Genomic DNA, 10,356 nt, shown 5'->3' on the forward strand with positions numbered 1-10,356 from the left:
GTAATTATTTTTTCTGATTCAGTTTTCTGAAAGATTTTGTGCATATGTTTCCTTAAAAGTTTGCTGAAACTCACCAGTGAAACCATCTGGGCCTGGAATTTTCTCTGTGGGAAAGTTTTTAACAACAAACTCAATTTATTTAAAAGGCATAATGTCATTATGTTATCCATTTCTTCTTGAGTAAGCTTTGGTAGTTTGTCTTCCTAGAAATCTATCTACTTCATTTAATTTTTCAAACTTATTGGCATAGAATTGCTCATAATATTTCTTTATTATCCTTTTAATACCTAGAGTATCTGTAGTGATGTCACCTCACTCATTGCTGATATTGACTATTTGTGTTTTGTATATTGAAGTCAGAATAAAAATGTAGAGCTGAATCTCTAAACTTAATGTTTTATTTGGGAAGAGAAAATTGTAATTCAGGGCATACACGCAGACCAGGTGGCCTTTGGTATGCCTGAAGAGCAAAGACAAGGTTAGAGGTTTTATTAAAAAGAAGAAAAAATGTCACGTATTGCTCTTTGAGAAAGTTCATTGCCACTAGTAAGGGTTTGTAAAGCTGGGAAGCCCGAATAGGTGAGCAACAGTGATGGGCAAAATTAGTTCTAGAGTTGCAGCAAATTATCTCAGAAGCTATAGATAAAACTGGTTTTAGGTTACAACAGGCGGTTTCAGTAGCCATACTTAAGAGAATTACATTCTCGGAGTAACGTTTTATACCCTGAGTGATTTTCCTCCACTGGCTTCTTGACTCTGTTTTAGTTGGAAATGACAAGAATAACCCAATTCTTATGATCAACTTTCACATTTATTTTTTCCTCATCAGTCTGGCTAGAAGTTTATCAATTTTATTGATCTCAAAAAGCCAGCCCTTGGTTTCACTGATTTTCACTATTATTTGTATGATTTTCTATTTTATTAATTTTTTTTTTTGAGACAGTCTCACTCTGTTGCCCAGGCTGGAGTGTAATGGGGTGATCTCAGCTCACAGCAACCTCCATCTCCTGGGATCAAGCAATTTCTGACTAATTTTTGTATTTTTAGTAGAGACAGGGTTTCACCATGCTGGCCAGGCTGGTCTTAAACTCCTGACTTCAAGTGATCCACCCACATCGGCCCCCTAAAGTGCCGGGATTACAGGCGTACTTTATTGATTTTTTTCTTTGATCTCTCTTTCTTCTACTTTCTTTTCTTCAGTTGCTCTTGTCTTTCTAGTTTCTTAGTGTGAAAGATGAGGTCCTGGATTTGAGACTTTCTTTTTTATTTAATCATTTAGTATTACAAATTTCTAAATACTGCTTTGTTTTCATTTTCTTTTAGTGGGAAATCTTTTTAAATTTACTTTGAGACTTCCTCTTTCAATCACAGATTATTCAGAGGTGTGTTATTTAGTTTCCAAATATTTTGGATTTTCTAGCTATCTTTGTACCATTAATTTATAATTTCATTGGTCAGAGAATATACTTTGTAAAGACTTGAATTTTTAAAAGTATACTGAAGGCCAGGGATGATGGCTCACTCCTATAATCCCAGCACTTTGGAAGGCCGAGGCAGGCGAATCACCTGAGATCAGGAGTTCAAGACCATCCTGGCCAACATGGTGAAATCCTGTCTCTACTGAAAATACAAAAATTAGCCAGGTGTGATGGCAGGTGCCTGTAATCTCAGCTATTCGGGAGCCTAAGGCAGGAAAATATCTTGAATCTGGGAGGCAGAGGTTGCAGTGAGCCAAGATGGTACCACTGCATTCCAGCCTGGGTGACAGAGCGAGACTCCATCACAAAAAAAAAAAAAAGGTATACTGAGACTTACTTGTTTTATGGCCTAGATTATGGTCTATCTTGGTAAATGTTCATGTGCACTTGAAAAGCATGTATATTCTGCTGTTGCTGGGTGGAGTGTTCTATGAATGTCTATTAAGTCAATTTGGTTGATAGTGTTTTCAAGTCATCTGTATTCATACTAATTATATGTTTTCTTGTTTTATAATTATTGAGAGAGGGTCAGCAAGTTCTCAGACCATAATTGTGGACTTGGCTATTTCTCCTTGCAGTTCTATTAGTTTTTGCTTAATTTATTATTTAATTTAATTTAATTATTTCTCTTCCCATCAGAGAGGTAATGTGCCAATGTCTGAACAAAATTTGAGGGAGGCACATCTCACACATGCACGTGAAAACTCAATCATCATGCTTATGAACTACAAAAGGGTCACTTCATTTATTTTTTTAATTAAAAAAATTTTTTGAGACAGGGGTCTCACTCTGTCACACAGGCTGGAGTGCAGTGGCACGATCTCAGTTCACTGCAACCTCTTCCTCCCAGGTTCAAGCAATCCTCCTGCCTCAGCCTCCTGAGTAGCTGGGACTACAGGTGTGAGCCACCACACCTGGCTAGTTTTTTTGTATATTTTATAGAGATGGGGTTTCGTTATGTTGACCAGGCTGGTCTTGAACTCCTAGCCTCAAGTGATCCGCCAGCCTTGGCCTCCCAAAGTGCTGGGATTACAGGCATGAGCCACTGTGCTCAGCCACTTTATTTATTTTTAAGCTTGGTTATTAAGGCATGTAAGTATTTAGGATGTTGTAACCTCTTGTGTATCGACCTGCTGTATAACCAGTAATATTCTTTGCCTGAAATCTACATGGTTTTGTATTAATATTAATATAACCATTTCATTTACTTTTGATTACAGTTAGCATAGCATATCTACTTCCCTTTTTTTGCTTTTATCTTATTTATATCTATATATTAAAATAGGTTTCTCATAGGCAGTCTGTCATTGGGTCTTGGTTTTTTTTCACTTTTGTTATTATGGTAAAATTTACATAACATAAAATTTACCATTTTAACCCTTTCTAAGTGTACAATTCAGTAATAGTAAGTACATTCACAATGTTGTACAACTGTCACTGCTCTCCATTTCCAGAACTTTTTCATCATCCCAAATGACTCTCTGTACCTATTAAACAATATCTTTCCACTCCCAGCCCCTGGTAGCCTCTAGTGTACTTTCTGCCTCTATGAATTTGACTATTCTAGGTACCTCATATAAGTGGAATCAGAATATTTGTCCCTTTATGTTTGGTTTCTTTCTTTTTTTTTTTTTTCTGAGACAGAGTCTTGCTCTGTCGCCCAGGCTGGAGTATAGTGGCATAATCTTGGCTCACTGCAACCTCTGCCTCTCAGGTTCAAGCAATTCTCTGCCTCAGCCTCCTGAGTAGCTGGGATTACAGGCGCCTGCACCATGCCCAGCTAATTTTTTGTATTCTTAGTAGAGATGGGGTTTCACCATCTTGGCCAGGGTGGTCTTGAACTCCTGACCTTGTGATCCACCAGCCTCGGCCTCCCAAAGTGCTAGGATTACAGGCGTGAGCCAGCACGCCTGGCCTGGCTTCTTTCACCTAACATAATGTCTTCAAGGTTTATCTATGTTGTAGCATACGTCAGAATTTTATTTTTTTAAAGCTGAGTAATATTCTGTTGCATGTATATACTACATTTTGTTAATCCATTCTTCTATCAATGAACGTTTGGGTTATTTTCACCTTTTTATTTTGAGACAGAGTCTCACTCTACCACTCAGGCTGGAGTGCAGTGGCACGATCTCGGCTCACTGCAACCTCCACCTCCTGAATTCAAGCGATTCTCCTGCCTCAGCCTCCCAAGTAGCTGGGATTACAGGCACACACCACCCCAACCTGGCTGATTTTTGTATTTTTTATAGAGATAGGGTTTCACCATGTTGTCCAGGCTGGTCTAAAACTCCTGAGCTCAAGTGATCAGCCTGCCTCAGGCTCCCAAAGTCCTCGGATTATAGACCATTTTCACCTTTTGTTTTTTGTGCACAATGCTGCTGTAAACACTGCTGTACAAATACCTGAGTTCCTGCTTTCAATTCTTTGGAAATTGAAATATGCCTGGAAGCGGATTGCTGGGTCATGTGGTCTCACAATGTTTAACTTTTTGAGGAAACTTCCACAGTGGTTGCACCATTTTTAATGCTCCCACCACTGATGCACCAGGGCTCCAATTTCTCAGCATCCTTGTCAACACTTGTTATTTTCTATATTTTAATGCTGTTTTGTTTTTAATTTTAACATAACAGTCATCCTAATGGGTATAAAGTGGTGGGTCTTACTTTTTAACCTAGTCTGACAATATCTGCTTTTTAATTAAGGTATATGTTAGTTATCTACTACTGTGTAACAAATTACAGCAATACAGAATAGCTTAAGAACCAAACATTTTTTCATCTTTCAGGTTTTGAGGGTCCAAAATCTGAAGCAACTTATCTGGGCAGATCTCTCTCATAAGGTTACGATCAAGACGGGGCTGCAGACTCTGAGGATTTGACTGGGGCTGAAGAACCCACTTCTGAGCTCATCCAGGAGGCTGTTTGCAGGAAGCTATAGTTTCTTACCATGTGGGCCTCTCCATGGGACTGCTCTCAGCATGGCTTTCCCCATAGCTGATACCGATACTGGGAAAAAGAGGAAGAGAGAGAGAGAAAGAGACAAAAAAGGGAGAGAGAGAGAGAGAGAGAGAAAGAAAGAATGCAATGCTGCTCTGTCCTTAGAGAGAGAGAGATAATGCAATGCTGCCCTGCCCTTTATGGCCTAGTCACCAATTACACATCATCCCACCTGCCTTATCCTTTGCTTAGTAAGTCACAAAGCTCAGTCCATGCTCTATGGAAGAAGCTCATATGGTGGTGGAAATACCAGGAGATGGGCCTTAATGCTGGCCGTCTTGGAGGCTGGCAACCACAAGATATTTAGACCATTTACATTTAATATAATTATTGATATGTTTGTGTTCAATTCTATTATCTTATTTTTTTATTTCTACCACCTGTTCTTTGTTTCATTTTCCCCCTTTTATACATTATTTTTAATTCATTGAATATTGTTTATGATTCCTTTGTAACAACTTTGTTAGCCTGGTAGCTATAACTCTTTGTGATGTTATTTTAGAGGTTGCTTTACAGTCTATAGTATATATCTTTAACTTCTACAGCTGTCTTCAAGGGATATTATACTACTTCATGTATCAGAACCTTACAACAATGTACTTCTATTTTTTCCCTCTGGGACTTTGTGATATTATTCTCATATATTTTACCTGTATATATGTTAACAACAAACATCAAAATACATTGTTAATGTTTTTGCTTTCATCACTTTTACATTTAAAAAATGTCAATAACAAAAATAATATTAGCCTTTATATTTATCCATGTATGTACCTTATCTAGTGCTTTTCATTTTTTTGTGTAAATCCAGATTTCCATCTGGTATCATTTTCCTTCTGCTTGAAGTATTTCCTTTAACGATTCTTACAGTGCAGGTCTGCTGGTGATGAATTATTTCAGCTTTTATATGTCGGAAAAAGTCTTTATTTTATCCTTGTTTTTAGAAAGATAATGTCACTGCATGTGGAATTCTATGTTGACAGTTTTCCCTTTCTTTCAATGCTTTAAAGATGTTGCTTCACTATCTTTAAGCTTACATTGTTTTTAATGAGAAATTTGCTATTATTCATGTGTCTTTTTTCCATTGTATACAATGTGCCCTTCCCCCATCCCTGGCTAATTTCAGGATTTTTCTTTTCATCACTAGTTTTAAACAATTTGATGATACTATGGCTTGGTATGGGTTTTTTTTTTTCATGTTTGTTTTAGCTTCTTAAATCTGTGGGTTTATAATTTTTATCAAATCTGGAAGATTTTTGGTGTTATTTCTTTAAAAATATATATATATATACTTTTTCTTTTTGAGACACAATTTCACTCTGTCCCCCAGGCTGGAATGCAGTGGTGCAATCTCAGCTCATTGTAACATCTTCCTCCGGGGTTCAAGCAATTCTCATACCTCAGCCTCCCAAGCAGCTGCGATTACAGGCACAGGCCACCACACCCAGCTAATTTTTGTATCATTAGTAGAGACAGGGTTTCACCATGTTGGCCAAGCTGGTCTCGAATCCTGACCTCAGGTGATCTGCACGCCTCAGCTTCCCAAAGTGCTGGGATTACAGGCGTGAGCCACCTCACCTGGCTTCACATATTTTTCTGTCCCCCGCTTTCCTTTTCTTTGGGAACACTGGTGTCCAAGTCACTCACCATCACATTTCCCTTATGCTGTTCTCTGTAAGTCGCTCACTAAGCACAGCTCACACTCGATGAGGGGTTTACATGACAACATGTGTAGCAGGAGCTGTGGATCATTTGCTGGTGAAGTATGTTTTACAGTAGCCCTCACTTATATTTGATTGCTTGAAGTTGTCCTACACTTCACTAATGCTCTGTTTATTTGTGTTTCAGTCTTTTTTTTCCTGTGTTTCATTTTGAATACCTTTTATTGATGCATCTTCAAGTTTGCTAATCTTTTTTTTCTGTAATATATAATCCGCCATTATTCCCTTCCAATATACTTTTCGTATCAGATATAAAAAGTTTTTCTTTTTAGAGATTCCGTTTGGATCTTAGTTATATCTTTTGTCTCTCTACTAAACTTGTTCAATCTTTTGTCTAACTCCTTAGAGATATAAGGAGTTATATCAATGTGGTTATAACAATTTTTTTTTTTTTTTTTTTTTGAGTTGGAGTCTCTCTCTGTCTCTCAGGCTGGAGTGCAATGGTGTGGTCTCGGGACACTGCAACCTCTGCCTCCCAGGTTCAAGCGATTCTCCCAACTCAGCCTCCCAAGTAGCTGGGACTATATGTGTGCACACCACCACTCCTGGCTAACTTTGTTGTATTTTTAATAGAGACAGGGCTTAGCCATTTTGCCCAGGCTGGTCTCAAACTCTTGAGCTCAAGCAATCTGCTGCCTAGGCCTCTCAAAGCGCTGGGATTACAGGCATGAGCCACCGTGCCTGGCCCTATAATGATTTTAATGTCTTTGTCTACTATTTCTATCATTTGTGCTATTTTTGGGTGAGTTTCCATAAATGAGTTTTCTCTTCATTATGGGTTTCATTTTCCTTTAAATTGGATCCCAAATATTATGAATTTTATTAGTGTTGGGTGCTGGATATATTTTCATTCCTAATAATATTTCTTTTTTTCTTTTCTTTTTTTTTTTTTTTTTTTTTTTTTTTTACAGACGAAGTCTCATTATGTTTCCCAGGCTGGTCTCGAACTCCTGAGCTCAAGTGATCATCCGCTTTGGCTTCTCAAAGTGCTAGGATTATAGGCATGAGCTGCCATGCCTGACCTTTAAAAATATTGTTGAACTTTGTTCTGGGATGAGGTTAAATTACATAGAAACAATGTGCTCCTTTTGGTTCTTGCTTTTAATCTTTATTATGCTGGAACAAAGCAATAGTTAGTCTAGGGTCAATTTTTCTCCCTGACTGGGGCAAGATCCTCCTTGGTACTCTAGCTAATGCTTTATGAATTATGAGCTGTTCCAATCTGATGGAGCAGGCATTGGTCCCAGCACCGTTCCCTCTAGTGCTTTCTTTCCCTGACCTTGGGGAGTTTCCTCACACATATGCACTGGTAAGTACTCAATTGAATTCTTAAAGGAACTCTCTTCAGATCTTTGAAGTTCCCTTTCTGTGCAGCGCTCTCTACGCAGGTATTCAATCCTATGAATGTTGGCTGCCTTGGTTTTTCCAGGACATTTCCCCAGATGTCCTGCTTCGTCTCTTCAAACTCAGAGAAGCCCTTGGTTTCTGTCTGGATGTGTCCTCCCTACCTGTAGGGCTCTATTTGTTTCACTGGTCTTTGTTACCCAGTGTCTAATGTCTTCAGAGCTGTTGTTTCTTACATTTGGTCTGGTTCTATATTTGTTTCAGGTGGGAGGGTAAATCTAGTTCCTAGGATTCCATCTTTGCCATGTCCCGTGTCTTTTTCTGTCTTAACTCTCATTTTGATGGAGTATTTTCTGCAGAACTTCCTGAGGAAGAATTTATGGACATAAGCTTTTGAGATCTTTCAAGTCTGAGGTTTTTTTCTCAATTTACATTTGATTGATAATTTGGCTGGGTATAATATTCTATATTTGAAAAATATTTTCCCTCAGAATGTTTAAGAAAGTACATCCATGTGTTTTTAGCTTCTAGTTTTCTGATTGATTCCTTCCCCTTCTGAAAAAAAAAAAAAAAAAAAAAACAGAAAAAACCTTTCAGGATATCTTTTTCATACTTACTATTATCAAATTTTATATCAATGCGCTTTTTTTTTCAAATGTCCAACATTATGTTGGGCATTTAGAGAACCTTTTCTATTTAAAAATGTCATCTTCAGGAGACCGAGGTGGGTGGAATGCTTGAGCTCAGGAGTTTGAGACCATTCTGGGCAACATGGTGAAACGCCATCTCAACAAAAAAGTACCAAAAATTAGCCAGGCATGGTGATCCACACCTGTAGTCCCAGCTACTTGGGAGGCTGAGGTGGGAAAATTGCTTGAGCAGAGAGGGTCAAGAGTGCAGTAAGCTATGATTGCATCATTGCACTTCAGCCTGGGCAACAGAGCAAGACCCTGTCTCTAAAAAATATATATATATATATATACACGTATATATATACGTGTATATATATATGTGTGTATATATATATATTCATTCTTTAGCTCTGGGAAATTATACATATATTCTTTAGCTCTAGGAAATTGTATCTAGCTGGTCCTACTGAAGGAAGTCAGATTCACTTTTCTTCTCTCTTCTCAGTCAGATACCATTCATCTCTCTGTTTTCACATTTTTAGAACTTTTTTGGCATCTCTTACTAGCTGCTGTCTCCTAGTTTGCTCAGCTTACTGAAGAAAGGTTATTCTTCTCCCCACTAAGTCAGTTACTACTAATTCATCTGTTTTGCCACTTCTAGAATTTTGTAGATATCTCTTGTCCACTGTCATCTCCTCTCTTATTCTCTCTTCCCTCATAGTTTGTGCCTTTTGCATTCCTTTACTATCATGTTGGTGGGAATCCAGGAGGGAGTGGAGAGAATGTGCGTGTCCATGGGGCATTTATTGGAAAGACAAGGCAGGGGCCCAGGTAATCAAACTGTGCATTGTGGAAACATGTGGTGGTCAAGAAGCCCAGAGTCCACTCCCTGCTGGCCAGAGCTTGCTGACTTCCATTGCCCAGTCAGGACTAGTTCAAAGAAGAACAAGGAGGAGACCACAAATGTGCCAACAAAGAAGAGTATATGCCCCCAGACTTAGCTATAGAAATTCATTTAGTTTATTCCAAATGCTTGTATTAGTACCTGCTCTGTGCAAGACCAGGGAACAGCCCAGCCCGCCCAGCTCCAGAGCTGCCATTCTTAACCACTGATTGTATTCCATACCAAGAGAGATAAGAGCAGAAACTTCACCTGCTACTTTTTCCTCTTGTGAGATATCTTAGTAGCTTCTCTTCTTGAGTTGCTCAGAGCCCGTGGCCAGAGGCCTTGCGTCCTGCCTGTGTTAACAGCCGTTTGATATTAAAGACTGATGGAGGCGGAACTACTTGCTAATCTAGGTTTTCTGGTGGTGAACTTTAGATGAACAATGCCCCTTTGATCTTCGGAAGCAGGCCACAGGATCCTGCCTGCTTGGGGCTTGCTGGGCACAGGCTGTGGAGATCAGTTGGAGACCCTAAAGAGTCCAGTTTCCCCAGCTGCAGGTTGGAGTGATTTGCATTTCAAAGGCTCTGGATAAACTGCAAAGGAGCACATTGGGGAAAGATTACTTCTAATTCCTAATGACTCAAAAAGGCTTGGTAATCGTTGGCCACCCAGCTGAAGCCTGCCCAAGAGTGAGTTTTAGACTGAAATAAGAGAAGGTAAACGCAGCCAAGCACTAGGGGAAGCACATGGGGAGGTTGAAATGATTGGAAAAGAAAGCATTGGAAAAGAAAGCATGGGGAATGAAAATCAGAAGCACCGTGTTAATATTTTACCTGCATTTTCATCCGTTTTCTTTCATTTCCAATATAAGCGCAGGAAGGGCCTTTTGTAATTATCTGGCTGACATCAGATGAAACCATGGTGACATGGTTTCACAAATGGAGAAACTTTAAAGGCCAGATATCTTGTTTATGGCCAGATGGGTGAAGCTTGATTCAGGATTGGAAGCCAAGTGTCCAATCTTCTAGTCCTGAGTTCTTCCCCTCTACAGCTTAACTATCTGAGGACACCGCAGATATTAAAGCAGGCTGGCCAGTTTGGGTTTGGAAAGTATCACGATGAGACACAGAGGAAGAAGATTATGTGGAAAAGGTCTAGAAATATATGATTACCCTCTCCATTTCTCTCGCTTTGTGTTTATTTTGGAAGTTTTAGAGTTTTCACAACTATGATAACAATATCTATCAAAAGCTTTAGAACCGTGTATTTTTAACCTCGCAATGCATTTGTACAAAT

The 10,356-nt window shown here is 38.9% G+C and overlaps 1 non-coding gene across 1 annotated transcript; it reads right to left on the reverse strand.

Annotated features, from left to right (window-relative positions):
- Nucleotides 1-2,111: 2,111 nt before the first annotated feature.
- On the reverse strand, nt 2,112-2,215 carry LOC112132199 (small nucleolar RNA U13). Its single transcript, XR_002914006.2, has one exon. It is a non-coding gene; the product is annotated as a small nucleolar RNA U13 (small nucleolar RNA).
- Between the last annotated feature and the right edge of the window lie 8,141 nt (nt 2,216-10,356).

This window comes from Pongo abelii, chromosome 12 (genome assembly GCF_028885655.2).
Source record: "Pongo abelii isolate AG06213 chromosome 12, NHGRI_mPonAbe1-v2.0_pri, whole genome shotgun sequence".
Lineage (NCBI taxonomy): Eukaryota > Metazoa > Chordata > Mammalia > Primates > Hominidae > Pongo > Pongo abelii.